The 16,517-nt window shown below is 43.3% G+C and overlaps 1 protein-coding gene across 1 annotated transcript in view; it reads right to left on the bottom strand.

The window, feature by feature from the left end:
- Window positions 1-15,490, bottom strand: part of card11 (caspase recruitment domain family, member 11) — a 54,207-nt gene extending 38,717 nt beyond the window's left edge. The window contains exon 1 of the mRNA XM_056287722.1: window positions 15,338-15,490. The gene's annotated coding sequence lies outside the window, so the exon portion shown is untranslated. The remainder of the gene's footprint in view (window positions 1-15,337) is intronic.
- Between the last annotated feature and the right edge of the window lie 1,027 nt (window positions 15,491-16,517).

Raw genomic sequence — 16,517 nt, 5'->3', positions numbered from 1 at the left:
ATCCAGAATGTGTCTTGCTTTTCCTATGACTGCAATGCTCCTCTCTTGGGAGAGAGATCCCTCCTCTGTTGCTCTCCCTGATCTCCCTGTTAAAGGGTTTTTTAGGGAGTTGTTCCTTATCCAATGTGAGGGTCTAAGGACAGGAAGTTGTGTTACTTTAAAGCCCACTGAGGCTAATTTTTAATTTGTGATATTGGGCTATACAAATAAAATGGACTTGACTTGACTTGGGTGCATTGTGTTATGACAATAGCTACTGATCAATATCGAGCGTATGTGTGTGTGGCCTCCCATCTCATAACTGGTACTCAGAAAAAAAAAATTCTGATAACCTTAAGGAGTAATTGTGGGGTTATCGTTAAGTAAGAGCATTATTTGCAAGCACAATATATCTGCATTAATTACTGCTGAAATAATACTGACAAATTGTGTCCATAAAGTTTCAACTCTAGGACATTTCCATGACATATATACTGAAGTACCTTTTTAAATGTGTAAAGCTAAAAAATTACACTTGGAGTCATGTGAAGTGATCAACTCTTTTAAGGTGACAAATAACACCTATGGATAAATTTATCCTGGACACCAGCTGGTGTAGTTGTAGTTCTGTGAGGCGAAAGAAATAATTCTCAAATATGCTCCTCAAATCTGTGCTCGTACCATGTTTTCTCAAATCTACATTCTGTAGCATTAGTATTCTTAAAGATTCAGTCGAATCAAATTCATGTTTTCCAATTTCATTATATTTTTTAATGGAACGTTTGTGAGTGTAAAGCTCCCCAAAATGTTAGAATTGCTGCTGTTGTGAAAGTTGACTAAAGTCCTTTGAGAAACTTTCCTCCCCGTTGTTGATTTAATTAAACTCTTTCAGAAAACCAATCTGTTTCCAGCAATAAATTCCTTCGCTTAGTATTCAGATTTGATTGGACATTCATTTAATCGTCAACAGTCTGTAAGATGGTTTGTTTTTGAATAGTTGCCTAGTGACGTCATGCTAGTTAGCAAGCTAGCTAGCATGTTAGCTCAGGGCCACGCCCACTCAGCCGCCTGAGAACTGGCTGTGTTCAGAAAGGGGTTGCTAAAAACAGTCGAATGATTCTTCCGAAGCTCAAAAAAATGACACTCCAAACATTAATATTCCACGATAAAACGTGTGTGACTGGATTAAAATAACTGGACTGATTCTTTAAACTGCCACCACTGAAAGCTAGCGAGACATTCGATGGCTGCAGCCAAGGTTGAGCCTTGTAACAACCCCCGTAGAAAAGTGTTTTTCATATGTGCCAACTGTTCCAAGTGTGCACACTGCTGCCTTGCCCATCAATGAGATTGAATACCCTTTTAAATATGGTATACTTTGAAAACTTTTGACTTTTGCATTGGTCAAAGTTACTTCACTGCTATAGCTTGTCATCTAAATAGAGATGTCTGCTATTGTAGAACCAGTTCTCTTTCTCTTTGCTGCAGATGCGGGCTTGCAGGGAGTGGTTGTGCAGATGTGCTATCATGATTTTGCAGTTGTTGTTTGGTGAAACCACCGCATCTAACACCTCACACTCTGTCTTCGCTTTGTGTGTGTGTGTGTGTGTTTTGTGCTGCAGCAGCACAGAACTGAACTGAATTGAAATTGGTCTTCCATCGAATTAACAATATATGTTTTAAATGCTTCTACTAACAGATTTACATTTCAATAGTTCACTTATACAAGGTATTTATGAAGACAAATCAACCAACCTTTTCAGCAAACCCAACCATTTGTGCTTAGAACCGATGCCTGTTCCTTTGCGACAATAGCTTGTGCTTCACAATATGGTGTAAGGTTGCACTGAAAGCATACGGCCTGGTCAAGGGACACAGATTTCCCAAATGGCACATTTTCCCCCTCCCACTTTTCCACAATCTCTTCCACAAATACCCACAATCTACCTGTCTTTTGACTCGCACTATCTCTACCTTTCATTCCCATATGACATCCTTCTTCCATCTGTAACTGCCTCGCTCCTTCACACACACACACACACACACACACACACACACACACACACACACACACAAACACACACCTGTCTGTGAATCTCATCATTTGCATTCTCTCTGGTTATTGGGCACCGTATTATAATCCTGCTTTGAGACTTTATGTTTAGGTAAATACTCTGATATGAATTCACTCACACACACACACACAAACACACACACACACACACATGCACACACACATGCAATAGATTGGTAGGCGTTGCTAAACAAAATGAAAACTTATACATGGTGTCTATCAGGTTTGTGTTTGCTAACTGAACACCCCAGATAAAATTGTCAAATTTGGCTTTTTAGGGGATCTTTCGGGTTTTTCTGTAAACCTGCCAAACTTTTCCCTGGAGTGGATCAGTTTGGTTAAATTCCCTCCACTCGGATGGATATCACATTATTTGTCTACCAACAAGCATTTGAGAACCATCGGTGGTCTTGGTGCTGAATAATTTTACATCCACAGCGTTTATGGACGTGCCTTTGGTATTAAATAAGTAACACAGAGAAGGGGTCCAGACGTGGGTGTCACGTTATCTTGCATGTGCAACAATATGGGAATAGCCATGAAAATCATAGAGGAAGTAGTCCCAGATACATGACGTATTCATGCAAATATGGTTTCTGTTTTGCCCCGGAGGCCAAGAAGTTCAATGTGTATAAGCAAATTATACATCATGAGGGTTTGCTCTGTTGTCTGATATCTTTGCCTGCAAATTAAAATTCAGCTGGCCAGGTTGGGGATCAATTTGTTTAGAGAATAAGCGTAACAGCTTCCCTTTTTTTCTTTTCTTTTTTTCTCCTCTTGGATATTTAATTATCCACAGAATTGGTGAAATATTACTTCAAAATGCAGTCAAAGGCATTGCGCTTCAGTGACAAAAGTGCAAGATATCACACCTTCTGTCTGCCATCTTTGGAGAATGTACACACTGTTGTGTGTCTCTGTATATAAATACACACACAGACACACAGACACAAACCACCGGAGTACAAAACCGCCGACACAAATCCATGTACGCATGCACATGCATGAGCACCTACGCACACAGGTACACCAGGTACACATATACCCATGCACGAACACACACACGTATACACAACCCCCAGCCCCCAATAACCCCACACGTGTTTCCTCTTCTCTCTTCCTCTCTTCTCTTATTTTGGAGTTCATTACCGAGAAGTCTTGTCCTCACTTCCTCCTTTTCAAACCAGCTGTTAACCTGAGCTGTCTGTGTCTGTCACGCTTTACTTTAATTCTCTCAATCATTCAATTGAGAAAGTATTACGAACAGGAGAGCTGCACCTAGATGGATTTCATCAGAAAGCCGTGGGTGTGTGCACATGTGGGTGTGTGCAGGCGCGCACAAGTGTGTGTGCGTGGGTGTGTGTGTGTGTGTGTGTTGCTAAACCCCTCAACGTCCCAGTGTTCTGATTTTAAAAACAACCACAAACCAGCAAGCAGCATATAACTCTGCAGCAAGCATCTTGTGATTTCTTTCTCACTCAACTCACTCACTCACCCACACCTGTACACTGTCATTTGGGATGCATATGTCAGAGGCATACTAGTGATGTGAGCCGAATGAGTCGTTGCATCTCAGACGAAAGCTCAGAAAGGTTTGAGGCAGTAAGGCCATGACAGTGGACACAGCATCGTCTGCATGGCGAACTTGCCTGCCATTGTCCCCTAATGTTTGGACGGCAGTGTCAAGGAAAGCGGGGCCGCCTCCATTGTTCACCGGGGGACAAGTCAATTGTTTACGCGTGCAAAACAGTCAGCATGCACAAACAGAGCACAAGTCTATCAGAAGGGGATAAAAACGATGAATGAAGGACAGATAGTCCTTTATACACACAGAGGAATGGAGGGGAATGGGTCCAAGGGTCAGGGAAGATCGCAGGGCATAATATAACAGATGGCAAACAGACACGAGGGCAATAAAGCAATTCCTCCACAGCTGTTTAAGCCCCGTCTTGCCACATCTTATCCCTTATTGATCTTAATTACAAGGAGGCCGGTGATGATGTAAGGAAGTAGAAAGAAAGCAGGAATGCTCAGTTATTCTCCAGTTTGCAGTGAAAGCGCTCCACTCCAAAAATCTCTTTCCATTAAGGGTGAAAGTAGTCATTAACAAAAGTGAAGCAGTCGACGCCAGTGAAATGTTAATTCAGTCTGTTAAAGTGTGACCAACAACCATTTTTGGCAGTGAAGGACTTAAAGACTTGGAACTGTCATTTAAAGATACTCAGCAGGTAGCGACTACACAACAGATGTCCATTTCACAGGGCGGCATTTGTTGGGGGGGGGGGGACTGACTCATCAACTTTTAGACATCCATATCAGCTAATCTGTGTTCAGTTTTTATGCAAACGTGATTGGATGCTTTTTTTTTTTTTTTTTTTGCTTTGTTGAGAGGTTTCCATCCGCGGTGACTGTTCTGTGAGAGCCTGCCTCTGTAAAGCACAGTCAAAAAACATCAAGTGTTAGCCAAACCGCTGTAAGGTGTTCGTAAATAGCAGAACACAGGAAAAACAAAATGAAAATAAATTCAGAAACCCACAAAAATACAAAGCAGTCGATGCAGAGTTTCTTAGGCCTCGGCATCGATTATATGTGTCAGTTCAATGCAACAAGCCCGGACACAAGGCATGGCGCTATCACTGGGATCGGATCAGCCGGGCGGATGAGCTCACATCAGTTATCTCACTCTAGATCAGGGGTCGGCAACCTATCTCACGCGGCCATTAACACGGGCACATGGAACAATTCAATAAAAATATTTTTGATATACTTTTTTTGATAAAAACCGCATCAAGTTCACCAGGGAGGAAGTGAAAAATTACGGGTTAGTCTTCTTAAACAGCAAAATTGCAATTGGTGATGGGGGACATTTGATTGTTGATGTTTACCGTAAACCAACACATACTGATCAGTACTTAAGGTTTGAATCTCATCATCCACTGGAGCACAAACTAGGAATCATCAGGATGCTGTACCACCAACCTGACAATGTCCACACCGACACAGCGGTCGGGGAAGGGGAGAAATTGCATATTAAACAGGTCCTGGTCAAGTGTGGTTATCCTAACTGAGCATTTGTCAAAGCCAGGAATACGCCCAAACAGTACACCAGCCAATCCAAGAGAGGAGAAGGACAACAGCTGTCTAAGCGTAAACCAGTGGTGATTCCGTATGTGGCGGGAGTGTCAGAAAAGTTGAGATGTGTATTTTCCAAACACCGCATCTCACTTGCTTTCAAACCCCAAAACACGCTGCACCAGAAATTGGTGCACCCCAAGGATCAGGTCCCCCGGCACAAACACAGCAATATAGTGTATACTGTTAAGTGCCAGGAGAATTTCTGTGACTTGTATATTGGGGAAACTAAACAGACGCTGGCCAAGAGGATAACACAACACAAGAGAGCTAACGCATCAGGCCAGGACTCCGCAGTCTACACCTATCTACAGGTAAGGCCAGTGGCCACTCCTTCAAGGATGAGGACGTGCACATCCTTGATAGGGAGATGCGCTGGTTTGAACGGGGAGTCAAAGAGGCCATCTATGTGAAGAGGGAACGACCATCCCTGAACCGAGGGGGGGAGGCTAAGAGTACATCTGTCGCCATCTTACAACGCTGTGATTGCAAACATTCCCAAATCCCCTATTAATAGTACACGTGGTCATTGTAACTCTAGTTAATGGTCACGCCTATTTGCATATGAAACTGATTGTTGGTTTCGGCCGTTATGCCACTGTATTGTTTATATGGGTGGGGATACCTGCAGTCAGTTTAGACTGAAGACGTCACTTAGATATGAAACGTTTCTCTCAATAAACATTGTGTCCAGATGAACTGATTCAACTTTCTTTCATAGCTAGCTAGCTTTCTTTTTTGCTTTATGTCAAGAACTGACTACGGCAGAAGCAATATTGTATAATATTCACCTCTTTCAGTCATCTTGGAAAAACGAATTCGGATTTATTTCATGAAAGGATCGAGCTGTGCGCACGCTCTGCTGCGAAAATGTGTCGAACTTCAAGTCTAAAACGTCATTTTGACACAAGGCACAAGAAAAACGTCAAAGATAAGGCTGATAAAGCTGAATCAACCAAGAGGGCTATTGTAAATATACTTGTTAAACTGGGTGTGAGCGTCTAGTGTTATAGCTGGATATCCATCCACAGTGGGACTCTGATTAAGAAGTGGACACGAAAGCAGATAGTTTGCAAACTTTATCTAGGCACTTGGAGAGAGGTGCGAAGTATACGGATGTATGTGGTATCTGAAAATACAAACAGAAACAAACAACCATGCATGGTTTCACATAGACATATGATCCCACAACAGTAATTTCTTAATATACTCCACTAGCACATTAATAGATGTGACGACATCACACATTTGGGAAATAAGGCTTGAAGATAACCACAAGCTCTTTCCTTTAAACACAACACTGCAATATACATGAAACATCAGTCACAAAGTTAGCAGCATTCCACCTCATCCACCTAGCTACATTTCCAGCCAGCATGCTAGCTTAAAAAGCCATTAAGGGAAGAAACATTATTAACTTGCTGAACACACATCATAAAAATATCTCTAATCATGTCGATATCATATCCCTAACGTATAACAACAAGAATGACATGGTAAACTTAGCATAAACGACTGAAAAAAATATGCTTACATTCGTCATGGACGCACACAACATCCTCACTCCTTTACCGCCTGCCGTATCTAGCAGCAACTAACAGCAGACGATCGCTCAATTACCACGTGGCGCTACAATAATTTGACAGTCAGCGGCTCCACCTACTGGCCACACATGGGCACTGCATGAAGTTGCGGAGGGAATTCTTTACAAGGGCACTGGCCCAGTACGGGAAGTAAAACAGCAGCGTGTTTACAACCCGATGTGCCGCCAAAAACCAAGCTACAGAGGGCAACTATAAAGCCGTACAGCTTAACACGGGGAGCCATTCTTCGATGGAGAGTACTGTAGCGAATTAGTGTAACGTGCATGGATAAGAAGACACACTGGCCGCTGGTTCGCGACTCTTACGCTTTAGTCGAGCGGTTAGCGATGTCTCCTGCGGTGCGGGCGATACAGGTTCGCTTCCCGGCCGCGGCAGTTCCTGTGGTTGCGTTGTCCCCCGAATTCGCTACAGTATATAAAGGAGGCTCTCCTCAGCAGTTCGGAGGTCATGTTTGACGGGATACCAAACAAGGACACGATCATCAACAGGACCAAAGAAATGTCCGTTTCTGCGAGAACTGTAGAGAGGCGCCTTACAGACGTGACTGAAACGCAACGCACCAGCAAACTCTAGCATGCGTCGGTGTTCAGCGTAGCTCTTGATGAGTGTGGATGTAAACGACGCAGATATTGCGACAAACAAGGGTCGCACTAATTGTCATACATTTGCACAAATAATAAAGTGTGTGTGTGTGTGTGTGTGTGTGTGTGTGTGTGTGTGTGTGTGTGTGTGTGTGTGTGTGTGTGTGTGTGTGCAGTTTTTTTTTCGCATACAGAATCTAGACGGGGAGACAAGCAGCAGCAGTAGATAAGTAAATAGATAAATGCTCATTATAAAAATGAACTGGCCCTTGGGTCGTTTTTTTTCTTTTTCTTCCCAAATTTGTTAAGTGGCACGGGACCTCCAAAAGGTTGCTGACCTCTGGTCTAGATGATCAGGCACCCAAAAACACGTAAGGGTGACTTGGTTCAATTTAAGGCTTACTTATTTTGTGGGGAATAAGTCATCTGAGCACAGATCCAGCCGAAGAGATCGCATTTTATTATCAAGCATCTCCCCCACTGCGGAAGTAGTGAGGGAGACAGCTAGGAAGGTACTTGGTGTGTCATCAGGACAGAGGAAGGAAGACAAGGAGACTTGGTGGTGGAATGAGGAAGTACAGCAAAGTATACAGAGGTAGAGGTTGGCAAAGAAGAAGTGGGATAGTCAGAGAGATGACGAAAGTAGACAGGAGTACAAGGAGATGCGGCGTAAAGCGAAGAGAGAGGTGGCAAAGGCAAAGGAAAAGGTGTATGGTGAGTTGTATGAGAGGTTAGACACTAAGGAAGGAGAAAAGGACAGCAGGTAAGGGCGGTCAAGGATAGCGATGGAAATGTGCTGACAAGCGAGTAGAGTGTGTTGAGAAGGTGGAAGGAGTACTTTGAGGGGCTGATGAATGAATAAAATGAGAGAGAGAGAAAGTTGAATGATGGGATAATGAATCAGGAAGTGTGGTGGATTAACAAGGAGGAAGTGAGGGCAGCTATAAAGAGGATGAAGAGTGGAAAGGCAGTTGGGCCAGTTGACATACCTGTGGACACATGGAGATGTTTAGGAGAGATGGCGGAGTTTTTAACTAGATTGTTTAACACAATCTTGGAAAGTGAGAAGATCCCTGAGGAGTGGAGAAGAAGTATACTGGTACCGATTTTCAAGAATAAGGTTGATGTGCAGAACTGTACCAACTACAGAGGTATAAAGTTGATCAGCCACAGCATGAAGATATGGGAAAGAGTAATAGAAGCTAGGTTAAGAGGAGAGGTGATGATCAGCGAGCAGCAGTATGGTTTCATGCCACGAAAGAGCACCACAGATGTGATGTTTGCTTTGAGAATGTTGATTGAGAAGTATAGAGAAGGTCAGAAGGAGTTACATTGTGTCTTTGTAGATTTAGAGAAAGCATATGATAGGGAGCTGAGAGAGGAGGTGTGGTATTGTATGAGGAAGTCGGGAGTTGCAGAGAAGTATGTAGGAGTGGTGCAGGATATATATGAGGGAAGTGTGACAGTGGTGAGGTGTGCAGTTGGAATGACAGATGGGTTCAAGGTGGAGGTGGGATTATATCAAGGATTGGCTCTGAGCCCTTTCTTGTTTGCAATGGTGATGGACAGGTTGACAGATGAGATCAGGCAGGAGTCTCCGTGGACTATGATGTTTGCGGATGACATTGTTATCTGTAGCGAGAGTAGGGTACAGGTTGAGGAGACCCTGGAGAGGTGGAGGTATGCACTTGAGAGAAGAGGAATGAAAGTCAGCAGGAGCAAGACGGAATACCTATGCGTAAATGTGAGGGAGGACAGTGGAATGGTGAGGATGCAAGGAGTAGAGGTGACGAAGGTGGATGAGTTTAAATACTTGAGGTCAACTGTCCAAAGTAACGGAGTGCAGAAGAGAGGTGAAGAAGAGAGTGCAGGCAGGGTGGAGTGGGTGGAGAAGAGTATCAGGAGTGATTTGCAACAGAAGGGTACCAGCAAGAGTTAAAGGGAAGGTTTACAAGATGGTTGTGAGACCAGCTATGTTATACAGTTTGGAGACAGTGGCACTGACGAAAAGACAGGAGGCAGAGCTGGAGGTGGCAGAGTTGAAGATGCTAAGATTTTCATTGGGAGTGACGAAGAAGGACAGGATTAGGAACGAGTATATTAGAGGGATAGCTCAGGTTGGACGGTTTGGAGACAAAGCAAGAGTGGCAAGATTGAGGTGGTTTGAACATGTATGGAGGAGAGATGCTGGGTATATTGGGAGAAAGATGCTGAATATGGAGCTGCCAGGGAAGAGGAAAAGAGGAAGATCGAAGAGGAGGTTTATGAATGTGGTGAGAGAGGACATGCAGGTGGCTGGTGTCACAGAGGAAGATGCAGAGGACAGGAACAAATGGAAATGGATGATGATCCACTGTGGCAACCCCTAACGGGAGCAGCCGACAGTAGTAGTAGTAGTAGTAGATTATCAAGCATGGATGCATCAAATTGTTTTCTGAACAACCGAGGTCATAACAACCGGGCCAACCAAGTAGGCCACCAGATAGTAGAGAGGAGGGTTTTTTTTCCTCTCCACTGTCTGGGGGATGCAACTCCAATGGCACGGCCCCCTGAGGCAGGGGACGGCTGAGACACCCAAAATCAGAGGCTCTAAGCGACCTTAACATAACATGAGGGATTAAAAGCTCTGTATTAAAAAGGGGGGGGGGTTAATAAAAACAAACTCTTCAAATCAATTCTGGGACGTACTAGGAGCCGGTGCAGTGACGCAAGAGCAGGACTTATGTGGCCCTTTTGCATGGATGCAAACATGGATAACTGGTCATGATGACCATGTAAAGCTTTCCGAACGAGTCCACTTGAAAACTACCTGTTAAAACACCAAAACAGGCCAGAATAACTGTATTCATAACCCTGGTCCTGATAAAGGTCATTTGAAAGATTCCTTCATAGCAGATTCTTCATGAGAATCGAGAATTCATTCTCAGAAATAAATAATAGTGGGCGTCCAGGAACCTTAGCGGTCTATTCCATTGGCTACCAACATGGAGCTCGATGGTTCGAATCCCCATGTTATCTCCAGCTTGGTCACATGTCCTTACAGACACAACTGGCTGTGTCTGTGGGTGGGAAGCCGGATGTGGGTATGTGTCCTGGTCACTGCACGAGCGCCTTCTCTTGGTCGGTCGAGGCGCCTGTTCGGAGGGGTGGGGTGGGAACTGGGGGGAATAGCGTGATCCTCCCACGCGCCACATCCCCCCTGGTGAAACTCCTCACTGTCAGGTGAAAAGAAGCAGCTGGCGACTCCACATGTATCGGAGGAGGCATGTGGTAGTCTGCAGCCCTCCCCAGATCGGCGGATGGGGTGAAGCAGCGACCGGGACAGCTCGGAAGAGTGGGGTAATTGGCCAGGTACAATTGGGGAGAAAATGGGAGAAAAAATCCAAAAAAAAAGAAAAGAAAAAACTATCGGTGATGTAGAACAGTCCTCTTTTCCCTGTTTGTCAAGGTCTATTGATCTTTCCACTCAGCGCCTCCCTAAAAACCAAGTGAACATCAGTTCAATCCATTCATAAAATTTCAAAACATAGTCTCACACCGACGTCTCTCATTCCCGCTTCCTCTAAAGATAATTGGTTGTGGGTTTTCTCAACAAAGATGGAGAATGGTTAGTATTTAATGATGCACAGAAATCCCAATGCCAGATTTAGATGGAATCTGCCGATTAAGCTTACAATGCTGCGATGTGACCGGAAGTCAACCGTGAAATCCAATGGAGGCATGATACAAGCCAAGTGACCCTGTGTGCGTGTGTGCGTGTGTGTGTGCATGCGTGCGTGCGTGTGTGTGTGTGTGTACCGGGGTTTTCTATCCAAAGGGGGATATTTGGTCCCCATTAGGATAGAAAAACCTGAAACCACCTACCTTGTGGGGACATTTTATCGGTCCCCATGAGGAAAAACGTCTATTTTAGGATTAGGACTTGGTTTTAGGGTTAAGACTAAACTTAGGTAAGGTTAGGGTAAGGGTTAAGGTTAGGCACGTAGGTTAGGGTTAAAGAATGAATGCGGTCAATGAGGGGTCCCCACAAATATAGGGTGACGTGTGTGTGTGTGTGTGTGTGTGTGTGTGTGTGTGTGTGTGTGTGTGTGTGTGTGTGTGTGTGTGTGTGTGTGTGTGTGTGTGTTTCTATACCAGAAGTATCCTTACGATGAGTTATGTGTACATTTTTTCGTCATATTTTAAGTTTTCAAATTATCCAAAGTGAAACTTCAGCTATTTTCCATTAGGTGCTTCATCTAATCAAGCCTTGTTAAAGAAAAGGATCCCCTCAGTTTCCCATTGGCTTCTTCACATCTGTTTTGCTGATTCCTTAACTCCGTTCTTTACTTCTCTAACAGATACATGTTCTTCACAAGATCAGTAGATGAGTGAGTGAGAAGGACTCATGGACAGATGGACAGATGGATAGACAAAAAGTGGCCCTGTTATGAAAAAACCTTATGGACTGCAAACAATACCCTTCTGCTTGGTAAAACCACTTTTTGGTATCCATTAGATGGGCCTCAATCACATCCTGCCATCCTCCATCCCATGCCTCTCCTCTTCCTCTTTCTCCAGCTCCTCATTGATTTGTGCCTGCACCCTTCTTCTTCTTCTTCAGCCCTCCACATCCCTGGTGGAGGTACTTTTTGGTCTTACTAACTTACTCTCTGGACTTTTTGGCATAACTCCATCTGGTGTTCCAGGTAGTTGTAAATGTATTCTTTGCTGTCGTTCACCGTTTCTGCCTGGTTTCCTCATAGATCACGTTTCTGGTGGTGGACTCCAGAATGACAGAATGGTTTTGAGGCATGGTGTCCTTTTCATTCTGGTCCATGATGCTCTCCCCCTAATCTCCCAGCTGCTGTGTCTTCTCTTACTCCACATAACCAGTGTCACTGTCCAAATGATCTTCTATTCCAGACTCTTCCACTGTGGTCTGAGTAAGGTCTCAAATGCATCACCCCCTCTGCTTCTTCTTCTTCTTCACCTGAGTTTCCTCTGCCTGTCAGTCCAACATGGTGGACCGACAGTGGACCAAATGTGCTAAATAGATAAAGTTTGTTTGATTGATTGATTAATCGATCGATTGATCATACTGCTGAAGCTGTTTAAGGGGGTCTCCTTGCTGCCTTAATGAGCCAGGACACAATTACAGTAAACCTGCTATATGGACTTTTTTTTTATTGCATTGAGAGTTCACATGTAGAAAAAAAGTACTGCCTGCGTTGGTCAGGGCTTCACATTGTGCCTCATGAGAAACACACCACATCATCCAAGACGTTCAGGTGACACACATTAGGGGCTATGTGCCTCTTATGGGCTTCTTATGTGTCTTGCCTGGCATTTGCTCTTTCATCTGCCATGCAACACAACAATGGCTTAACTATGTTAGCTACAAGTCCTTGCGACAGAGTGACGCCATACTAAATAAATGTTAACTATCCAAGCGACAGGCTAATACGTATTAGCTTATCAGTGTGCAGCCAAGCTTGTTTGGTTATCTTCCACTGTTGACGACTTAAAAGCTAGCCAACTAAGGTTTCTAATCTGTGCCTTGCAGCCAATGTCATAAGAAGCCCCCCGGGCTCCATTAGGTCCCAGTCTATGGTATGGAAGTCTATCTATATCTCCAAAACTTGAGTAGCTGCATATCCACTATAAAGTTTCTGGTTGAATATATTATAAGGCCTACACACCCCTGGGTGGAAGTAAACTCTGTGTGAAAATAGCTCAGTTATGTTTGTTTTTGTTTTTTTAGAAAGCCCCTTGTTTTGATAGATATTTGACAATTTGGTTTCCTTTATTACAAATGTAGCATTAGCAAAGGAAACAAATTTCAACAGCCCACTAGAAATACCGCTCCGTTACACTCAACATTTTCTTCGTTTGAGGCCAAACAACTGAAAACATTAAGCGAATACACTTAAAATGGAAAAGAATATATGTATATATATATATATAAAATCCAGTGAGTCAAGTAAATTCTTTATAAGACAGTACATAAGCAGTCATCAGCTGTCAGCTGTTATTTTGCTCCTTATTTGTTGAGCACTTTCCCTACCGCTGAGGGTTTCTTTTAACAAAGTTTTATATATATATATATATATATATATATATATATATATAATCAGAATAAATTCTCTCTGGCTCATTTCTGACCAATGGTTTCCTCTCTTGTACTAACAAATTGAAAAAACTACCAAAATTCAACATTAGATGTCAACCAAGTGATATCCAGCCAGGTAGCAAGAATCGATCCTCTGAATAACTATTAACAACACTTAGTCTCATAACGTAATTGAAAACTAACTTTTTTTCCCAGGAAGATTCATTTTCTTTTTGCAAAAAGGAATTTTCTTTTTTCAAATTCTCATAAAGACTTCAATGGAGTGGGGGCTGTGGACCGAGACCCAATGGAACGCAGAATGTTTTTTCTATTAGAATTTTAAGTGGTTTTCATTTAGAATGCAACCAGAAGGCATTGATAGGAAACTCATTTCTGCAACTAGAGCTTTTTAACTGTTGAATACTTTTCGATACCTATAGCTAATATTGAAATCTTAATCAGCAGTATCCCATTTCACATTCAAGGAGTGAAAAACAGACTTCAGGCACAGAACGGGGACTGTCCTCGAAGTCTAACGAACAACTGCAATTTCTAACATGCATAAGATACAGTACATGTGCACACAGGCTACAAGTTGGCACTGGTTGCTCAAACTAGTCCAAACAGACTGGTTGAGGTAACTAACTGTCACTTCACTTCAACTGCATTCTGTTCCACTCCCCCTCTTTTCACTCGCAGGAGATTTTTTTTCTCTTGATATTAGAGTCTATGACACACTTGATAGTGTTTAATCAAATATTGAAATCTGTAAATAGTCAAAGTGTTTCTTCATGGCAACTTCCCTCTGAGTAAATACTCAACTGTTCTGATATCTTCATCTCAAGGCTACTGCATCTAAGTCTGTTCTATCTTGTTCTACTTTAGCCCCGTCACATGCTCTATTGGTGTAGAAGTGCATGCACTGTAACATTTGTTCATGTTTAATCAGCTGTCTCAATTATCTCATTCAATTCAGTGTTTGAATTGGCTTGAACAAAATTAGCCCATCTTCTTTCCTTGTGCATATTTTCTATCAATATCCCGCTGGCTGAAACCAAAAAGAGTGAGGAAAAGCTGGGAGAAACACCCTGCAAAACTAGTCTGTGTTCCCTTTTACTCGGAACAAGGTCCTCTGCCTCTCCAGCGGGGTCGGCCTCGAGGCTTACACTTTAGGAATGAGATTGACCGGCTGGCTGCTGCTCAGGTGGGATTGGTTCAAGTGTACAAGCCATCATAAAGGCTTCATTGTCTGGCAGAATAGCAGAAGCTGGTCTCTGAACAGAGGTACAAGGAAGGAACTGGTGGAGGTAAATGGGTGAGAGGGTGAGCGAAGTAGAGTAGGCCAGAAAGAGAGATAAGATCCTTTCCTAAACGTACTTCGACGTGATGTGTGGTGGAAAAATCTCCGTCCCCCCCAATTGTAATTTAAAAAAAAATTAACCATGTGCCATGTGTATGTACCTTATTCTCTACCCTCCCAATCCCTCTCTTTCCCTTTCACTGGATCCCATTGTCTTCTCCACCTGGTATTGGCATCCAAAACATTTTGATAATGTCAGACGACGAGTTGATGACAAGGGGTTAGGCTATTAAATTACCAAGTGCATAATTTCTTCTTGTTGCAAGCCAAAGGAATGTCAGATACAGGTACAAACATAGGAACAATAGAGTCTGTTGTTCAAACAAAACATATTATAAACATCAGTAAAGAAACAATTTATACCACGCTTAACACACTGACTAATTGAAGTTATCTCTTCAGTGGGGGAATAGACCAGATGTGGCACCCACTTTAGTGCACGTTTGCTAACTCGGATATATTAAAATTGATCAAGCCCCATTAAAGATGAACCACAATTAGTTTCATTATGCCTACCTGAAAGTCGACGATTAGCTGTAAGGCTGGATGTAAATCAAAATTGTCAGTGACTGGATGGTTTCCCTTTTTGTGTGTGTTGATCACCAAGGGTTTCGTGTTCAAAGAAACAGATAATTTAACTCGAAAATGCTCCAATAAATAGACACCCCATCCTCGAGAGAAAAATACTTTTCTTTCCTCACACAAGCCGGTGATAACATGCGAGTTGTAGCCCCGGCTCACACGCTGAGCACAGACATACAGAGAGAAAGCGAGAGAGCGAGAGAGAGAGAGAGAGAGAGAGAGAGAGAGAGAGAGAGAGAGAGAGAGAGAGAGAGAGAGAGAGAGAGAGAGAGAGAGAGAGAGAGAGAGAGAGAGAGAGAGAGAGAGAGAGAGAGAGAGAGAGAGAGAGAGAGCGAGCGAGCGGAGGCGGGCAGTGTTAGGAAGGATGGAAATAAGCGCATTGGGTTCAAAACGGGTGTGCTTGAAGGGGAGTCCAACTCGTGTGTCATTTCGTTTACGTCTTTCTGTCTTGTCTCCTTTGACTTGCTGCCTGTTCTTATCAGTCTGGCTGTCTCTCTCTGACTGGCTAACAGATTTACACTCTGCGTCAACCCGAGTTACGATTGTTCAAAGTGGCCCAATTTCTTTGGAAAGAAACAAGAGTCATGCTTGTTTTTTTTTTAAAAAAGAATAACGATTAACAGGAGTATGAAAAACACAAAGAAATCCTGTTGACTGAGTTCCTCCAAGCTCCTGTCAGCGCCGCCTCACCATGTGAGGAGAGAGGAAACGTCGCCTGCATGGAAGCTCATACATAAACAAGTGGCCCTGAACGTTACGACGTGGTCATAAAGTTTGATGATCCGTTATAATCCTAATAATAACACACTTTATATGGCGCTCTTCGCAAGCGAAACGCTTGCCAAAATCCTTTACATTAGATTAGAAAGAAATTGACAATTAAAATAATCACAGGGAGAAAAACTGATGCCCAGAATATCGAGAGTAAAGGTGGGTTTGCCGTGCCCGCGGATTCCACATCGGATGAGGAGGCGGAACGAAAGCAGCAGTCATTTGATTTCGCCGAGGACATTTTAAGCGGTCGCACTATTTACGGAAATCAGAAGTGCAGACGTTTCTCAGTCAGATGCGCGCCGATAAGTTTCCAAACCCATGCCACCAGTCCAGCGGAGCG

This window comes from Lampris incognitus, chromosome 10 (genome assembly GCF_029633865.1).
Source record: "Lampris incognitus isolate fLamInc1 chromosome 10, fLamInc1.hap2, whole genome shotgun sequence".
NCBI classification, from domain to species: domain Eukaryota; kingdom Metazoa; phylum Chordata; class Actinopteri; order Lampriformes; family Lampridae; genus Lampris; species Lampris incognitus.
The sequence above is the reverse complement of the archived record's forward strand: the minus strand, read 5'-3'. Positions and strand labels throughout refer to the sequence as shown.